Source organism: Chiloscyllium punctatum, chromosome 7, assembly GCF_047496795.1.
Source record: "Chiloscyllium punctatum isolate Juve2018m chromosome 7, sChiPun1.3, whole genome shotgun sequence".
In the NCBI taxonomy this organism is placed as follows: domain Eukaryota; kingdom Metazoa; phylum Chordata; class Chondrichthyes; order Orectolobiformes; family Hemiscylliidae; genus Chiloscyllium; species Chiloscyllium punctatum.
In genome coordinates this window covers 17398307-17406393 of record NC_092745.1, presented here as the reverse complement: position 1 = coordinate 17406393, position 8087 = coordinate 17398307, and positions in this window count along the sequence as shown.

The window sequence follows — 8087 nt, the reverse complement described above, 5'->3', positions numbered from 1 at the left end:
CAACAGGGCAAAGCTGCAAAATTAGATGGAGCAGATTTAGGACTGAATTGAGAAGGAACTTCTTGACCAAGAAGATTGTGAATCTGTGGAATTCTTCGCCCAGTGAAATAGTTGAGGATTTGTCATTGAATATGTTTGAACTCAGATAATTTTTTAACAGTAAAGGTATTAAGGATTATGATTGGGCGGGTAAGTGGGGCTGAGACCAAGAAATGATCAGCCATTATCTTATTGAATGGTGGCGGAGGCTTGAAGGGCCCGATGGCCTACTCCTGCTCATAGTTTGTACTTTCTTATGTAATGGGTCAACATGAAATGGGAATCATATTTGAGAAATTGACTGGTCGATACATACAGAGAAAAAATGGATGCAATGCATTTAGATTTCCCGAAAGATGTTGATAAAAAACTATGGCCTAGTGGGCAAACTCAAATGTTACAGGATTGGGACTAAAATATGAACATGGTTGTGGATGAGGAGAATTGACAGGAAGCACTGAACAGTTTTGAAGTGGAAGGATCATGTCAAGCATTTAGTTGAGGGAATCAAATGTAATATTTCTCAGTCTGATGACAGCATTAAACGATGTTGGATTGTTAGTGGGTGAGGAGGATATAAAAAAGCTCCAAGGTGACTGAGACAAGTGGAGTGAATGGGCAAATATGTGGCAGATGAAGATGTGACGGTGTGTACTTTGATTGGGAACAATAGAACAGCAACCTATCATTTGAAATGGAATTGGATGAAACATGTTGGTCTTTAAAGGGATTTATGTTCTTTTTATTTTCCTGCTGTGACCTCCGAGGTCAGTGCAGGGCAGTGAGTTCTGAAGGCAGAAGTCAATACTGGGAATGGCATTGGCATGCTGACCAGTGTACACAGACCCAAGTGGGGAACTGTAACATTGAAAAGGATCTGGATCTCATTGCACACCAGTCACTGAAAGCAATATTGCAGGAGCAGAAAGCAGGCAGGAAGATAAATGGTGTTTTGACCTTCATTTTTCGGGGCTTGACTTACAGGAGTAAGGGTGTCTTACTGCAGCTGTACAGGGCCTTAGTGAAAGCCCATCTTGAACATTGTGCACTATTGTGTGTAGTTTTACTCTCCTAACCTAATAAAGGACAAATCTGACATTGAGGGAGAGCAGTGAAGGATGACCAGACTGATCTCTGGGATGACAGGCTTGTTGTGAGAGCTGCGTTTGGGGCGACTGGGACTGTATTCCATGGGATTTAGGAAAATGAATGGAGATCTCAGTGAAACATATAAAACTCTGACAGGGTGAAATTGATTGGAAGCAGGGTTGATAATTCCCCTGGCTTGGACATCTAAAACAAGGCGCCACAGTATTAGGTTAGGCAGGCCACTCAGCACTGAGATGAGAATAAATGTCTGCACTCAGTGACTGGGGATTTCTCTCCCACATAAGCTGTGGAACACAAGGCACTGAATATAAATAAGGATTTCTCATCAATAAACAGATCGGGAGGCATCTGGAGTACAGCTGTCACAAGTTCTCAGATGTTAGGGAGGAGGCCTCTGCAGGGTCAACAAGACTGTGCTTCCCGTTCCCCTTTCTGATACCGAGGCTGGTGCTGGGTGTTCTGTCAGTTTTATCCTTCCAAACCTCGGAGCAGTTTGATGCAATTTAGTGTCTTGCTTTACCGTTTTAGAGACTATTAAAAGTTTCACATGCGTGTGTGTCGAGAGTCACATTTAGACCAAAGCAGGAATGCATGGAATTCACCAGACCAGAATTCACTTCCTAAAAGTACATTGGTGAAGCAAATTGGAGTTTGCAATTGACATTGATTTCAGTGTCACCGTTACTGACACCAGATTGTAGATCTCGATATTTTATTAATTGTTATTAACTTCCATCAGCTGCCAGAGCATTATCCTCGTCTGGACTGGTAATCCAGTGACATTTCCACAACACAGTACCATCTCCACATGGGTAGCTATCTGGAACGACACTGAGCAGGATATTTCGGTGCTGTTTGACAGATCTGTCGAAAAGAACTTCTACTAGTTTAACAATCGTGACGGGACTGAGGGGGTGGTAATGGGTCAGAATTTAACTATTACCCTTTTAGCGAACTGGACATAGCTGATTAATTTTCCGCATTGCTATGGAGATGTCAGAGTTGGAGCTGGAATGAAACAGCTTCCTCAAGGACACAGCTTGTTGTGCAGCACAAGTCTTCAGTCCTCTTGCAGGAATGGGGTCAGGGCCCATTGCCTTTATCCTATTTACTTTGTTCACCTGTGTCTTCAAGTCACGTGCAGCAAATCAAATTGATTGAAGATGGGCATCTGTGATTCTGTGGATATCATGGCGAGGATGAGGTTAATCATCCACTCAACACTTCTGATATAGTATCGTACCAAAACTACATTCTTAACTATTACACTGATATACAGGGCGGTTCCATTATTTGGGATGGGGATAATAGTGGAGCCCTCTCCTCCATGAAGTTATTTAACCATCCATCACCATTTCTGGCTGGATGTGACAGACTGTTGCTTTGTTGGTGTTGGGATCATTGCACCCTCTCTATCAGATGTTAGTTCTGCTGTTTGGAATGCAAGCAGTCAATTTTCGTAGCTTTAACGAGTTGTCATCAGGTTTAGGTTCACATGATTCGGACACTGGCACGTTCACCAATGTATCACTGAACAATAGATAAACATGGTTGGAATGGTAGACGGAGGGATCATCCCAGGAAAAACGTTACAGATTGTACTTGAAAATAATTCTGCTTCTGCTGCTGCTGTGGTCTACAGAACCACATCTATGCCAGCAAATCTCTATTTAAGAAAGTTTGGAGAGTTATATCATTGAAAGTATTTACAGATGAGTTTTGACTTGGAAATTAATTGAGTGCAATGAAGGACTAGTGATGAAGGAGGAGTGAAAGCGTCGTAGACTCTTAGAATCATACAATATGCAAACAGACCTTTCGGTTTAACTCGGCCATGCTCACCTGCTTTCCTAAATTGAATTATTACTCTTTTTCTTCTTTTAGCACAGACCCCCTCCAAACATTTCCTATTCATATACACATCCAATTGTCTTTTCAAATGTTGCATTTGTACTTCCTAATGCGACTTTCTCTGACAGCTCTCTACCTATACACACCACCCTCTGTGCGAAACAACTGTCCTTTTGATATCATTTCAATTTCTTCCCTCTCACCTTAAAACTATCCTCTATGGTTCTGGACATACCCACCAGTGAGAAAAGATCTTGTCTATTCATCCTATCCATGCTTCTCATGATGTAATAAAGTTCTACTCTCAGCCTCCAACGCAAAAGGAACAAAATCCCAGCCTTATATCTCAAAACCTCCGGTCTCCGTCACTTCATTTTAAATACTTTTGCCCCCATCCGAGTTTATAACATCTTTCCTATAGCAGGGCGACAAGAATTGTACTCAGTACACCAAATGTGGCCTTACTATTCTCTTGTAGAACCACGACATGATGCTCCAATTCCTGTAATCAATGCTATGACCGATGGAAGTCAGCTTGCCTTATGCCTTATTCACTGCCCTGTTAACCTGTGACTCCACTTTCACGGAAGTATATACCTGGTCCCTGGATTTCTATTTGGCAACACTCCCTAGCATGCTACCACTTACTAAAATAAATCATACACTCGTTTGCCGAACAAAGTGCAATATCTCACATTTATCTGCATTAAGCTCCATCAGCCAATCCTCAACCCACTTTCAAAGTACATCAAGATATCTTTATTCTCTAAGACAGCCTTCTTCACTGTCCACCATAACTCCAATTTTGGGGATTTCTTCTCCAAATTAATATCCCTGGTTCCAATATTCTCATTCAAATCATTTACAAAAACAATGAGCAACAGCCTGGTCATTGCGGCACAACGCTGGACTCAGGCCTCCAATTGGAACACCAAATCTCTCCCAGCTCCCTCTGTCTCCTACGGTCAAGCCAGTTTTGCATCTAATTGGATAGCTCTCCCTGATCTCATGTGATCTAACCTTATTAACCAGGCTACCATGTGGAACCTTGTTGGGCCTCACTAAGGTCCACGTAGACAACGTATCCTGCTTTACATTCATCTATCTTCCCGATCACCTCTTCAAAAACCGCAATCTAGTTTGTGAGATATGGATTCCTAGACATAAAGCCGTGCTGAATATCCGTAATCAGTCCTTGCCTTTCCAAATGCATGTAATTCCTGCATCTCAGAATCTCGTTCAAACACTTCTCCACCCTTGACATCAAACTCACTGGTCTGTAGTTCCCTGGGTTTTCTTTGCAGCCAAATTACAAATAATGTAACAACATTAGCTGTCTTCCTGTCCTCCAGGACCTCAACCGTGGCTGTCAATGATACACAGAAGAAAGTAAAGAGAACTGCAGATTTCGTAAACCAGAAACTAAGACAGAAATGTGCTGGAAAATCTCTGCAGGTCTGGCAGCATTTGTGGAGAGAAATCCAAGTTAATGTGTTACAACACGGGGGACCCACGCCCCCCGCCCCCCCAAACCCCACCACCACCACCACCCCACGCTAACTTAAACTTGCAACACAGAAAAGATTTAAACCGTTTTGTAATCTGTAAAATTTCGGAAGGCCAATAACCATCCTAAAGGTCACTATTTAAAGTAAAAATTGACAACTTTTTAAAAAAGTCTAACAGAGAATAATTACCTAACAACTATTTGCAACTCCTTTCTCTGACCTATCTTTTACTTTCCCTTCTACAATACTGGTCCGATAACCTGCCCCACCCCCCACCCCCAATTAAGATATACCAAAACATTCAAATTTCAGAACCAGCCAGCTGTCGATTCTTCTCTTTGTATCTTCCTCTGTCTTCGCTTCTTTTCCTTAGAATTTCTGTGTCACAGGTCATTGATAAATAAATGTACATTTCGGAGAGCTATTCTCCGGGCAGTCTGCAGGTGTTGGTGGCGTGGCAGTTCTCCCCTAACTGGTCAAATGATTTTTCAGCTTTCTACCCCAAAGCATAGGGCAATTTTGTTTTTTTTTAAATAGTGCCAAATGCCAAATTTAAACTTGATTGTAGTTTAGCTTCTTGGACATAATTTAAACGGATTGATCAAATTTGATTTTATTTTTCGTCTCATCGCCACCCAGGTACTGCCAGCTGCTGAACCAAATGTTACATTGTAAATTTTCCAGAACTCACTGTGCTTGTAAATCCTTCAACTCTCTTAAAGGTGCAGTACCCTTCACACGTTCATAGCACCTTCTCTCTAAAAAAAATGAAAACACAGTCTCATTTATTTTTCTATTCTTCAAACATTACCATAACATACAGAAAACTGAAATCTAAGTTCATCTTAACTCCTTCCTATTTACCTATATTTAACATTGGATAAATACAAATCTCGTTTAAACTTTATCAGTTAAATCGGTGAGAACGCATCTACGATTACATCCTACTACACACGACATGTACGATTTTTAAACTAAAAGTCTGTAACATAATACTCCAATGAAATAGTCTTTAAAGCGTTGAAGAATGTAAGCAGATTGGGCTCCATGTATACAACCGTCTCCAACACGCTGTTTGTGAGTACACATTAAAATGTTATAAGGCTAGTACCCAACTCAATAGTTCTCTCTCAACCGTGGAATATTTTATCTGGTGGATGTTGAGTTTCTTTGAAAAGTACGACCCCATCTCATTGTCCTGTAGCAGTATAGCTCCAACTCCTATGTCACTCACGTCAATGGCAACTTTGAAAGGTTTTCAAGCATTTGGTGTAGCTGAAAATGGTTTGGTGCTGAATATTTCTTTTTAATGTCGAATGCCTCCTGGCATTGTTCTTTCAAGCAAAATTTTGTGCTCTTCTTCAGCAACTCGGATAATGGTGTCACTACACTGCTGGAGTTTGGAATAGCTGTCTGATAGAATCCGCTGACTCCGAAGGAGCGAAGCACCTTTCTCTTCGAGGTTGGCCGTGGAAATTCCTCAGTTGCTTTTGCCTTTGTGTTCCATGGGATCAATCTTCCATGACCGATATATTGTCCCTAGAACATCATGTCTGCTTTCACAAATTGTGTTTTGTTTAATTTTATCACCAGTTTTGTTTCTCGTATTCGTTCAAAAAGATCTGCCAACTGTACCAAGTAATCTTTCCAGGAATTAGTAAAGATCACTACTTCGTCCAAACGGACTGCACAGTTTACTAACCAGGTCACAGCTCTGTGCATGGGTCTTTGGAATGTTTTGGGTGTGTTCGTCATTCCAAAGGGCATCACTCTGAATTGATACAGACCATTTGGCGTTACAATTCAGAAATTTCTTTCACTGTCTCTGATAAATGTACCTGCCAGAATCCACGCATTAACTCCAACTTCGCGATGTAACTGACTTGTCCAACTTTCTCGATACAGTCCTTCAATGTCGGTATTGGATATACGTCTGATTTTGTAACAGTGTCGATCTTGCAATAATCCAAGCAAAATCATTGAGTCCCATCCGGTTTGGGAACTAAGATAATCAGCGAGCTCCACTCGCCCGGGCTTGGTTCGATGATTTCCTCATTGAGCAGAACCTCCACCTCCTTCTGGACTTGTCTGGCTTTGAGGGATAAAGCCAATATGGATTGTCTTATCGGAACAGTTTTCCCTATATCTACTTCATGTACAATAGCATTAGTTCTCCCCTCACACATATGATTCTAACATATGTCCTCATATTGCAATAACGAACCTTTCACCTGTGTTCTATGCTCCTGAGACAGATAGTTTACAAATCTATCCCACTGCTCAAGGACTTCAACTTTTTTGACATATTTACGAGGCACATCAAAATCCACGACATTTGTTTTTCATTGCTTACTCTGTAGGGTAGTAACTAACACCTGGTTCTCCAATTCTTTCTCTCCTCTACTTTTCAGGAGGGGACCTAACCACTCATTTATAACCCACATAAAGGGGTCTTTGAACGTGGAAATTGGCAGCAGAGGTGCTAGTTTCATTACGTCCGTGGCCTACCTACCATTTGGCATGAATGACATGTATGCCAAACGTTAAGCGCATCTTTGTGCATTCCAGGTCAATAAAAATGTTTTTGTCCCTTAGCCCGAGTCTTTCGTACCCCTAGGTGACCTCCTGCAGGCAGTTCATATGCTACCTGTAAAACCTCCTGTCTCTATGCTACCAGCAACACAAACTGGTGCACCTCAGCACATTTCTCCTCTGCACTAACCTGATGTGGTGTCCATTTTTGTCTTAAGATCTATCTTTCAGATAATAACCCTCATGAATATCCTCTGCCTCCTTTTCAGAGTACACTTCCAAAAATACATCTTTTATTGTCTTGTCTGTCTGTTGCAAGTCCCTTAGCCTTTCAGGCCAAAACACCTCTGTCTGACCCACTGCCTGTTCAGTTTTTCCTTACACCATTATGGCAAACAGGGTGTCCATTAACTGAACCTCAACTCCTTCATCTTTGTCTATAGTTTGTCCTTCGTGCTGTGACTTATAATAGTGGGATATGGTTACTGCACAGCCTGGGAAAATACCAGGATATTTCCGATTTAACATTTCAGTTTCTTTGTCTACCTTGGGCTTCTCCACAACAAGCAATGTCACTCCCAACTTGGACCCTGCTAAATCCTTCCCAAGAACAAACTAGATTCCTGGATCTGACAGTCTGTCAATCATTCCCACTATAACATCCCCCGTCTTAAGTAGGCACTCCAACCTGATCTTACATAGGGAAATGTTACATTTCTGTAAATCTTTCCCATAAATTAATACATTCTGGGGTAACTGATCAGAAAAACTACAAATTCATTCATCTCTTATTATTAGCGACTGGTTAGTTCACGTACCTCTCAAAATTATAACTTCTTGCCTTTCTCCCCCTGTTATTTCTGAGTAAACTTTACTCAGAGAGGCGAATTCTTTATAGAGATCAGGTACTAACACCATACCCAGCCCCTGCCTTGGCTGTGCACTTTCCTGCAGCTCTTCGGTTCTTGTTGGGGTTTCCTTTAAAACTTTCACTAATGCCACTGGCTTAGCTTCTTTTACCACATCTTTTCCCACAGTCCCTTTCTT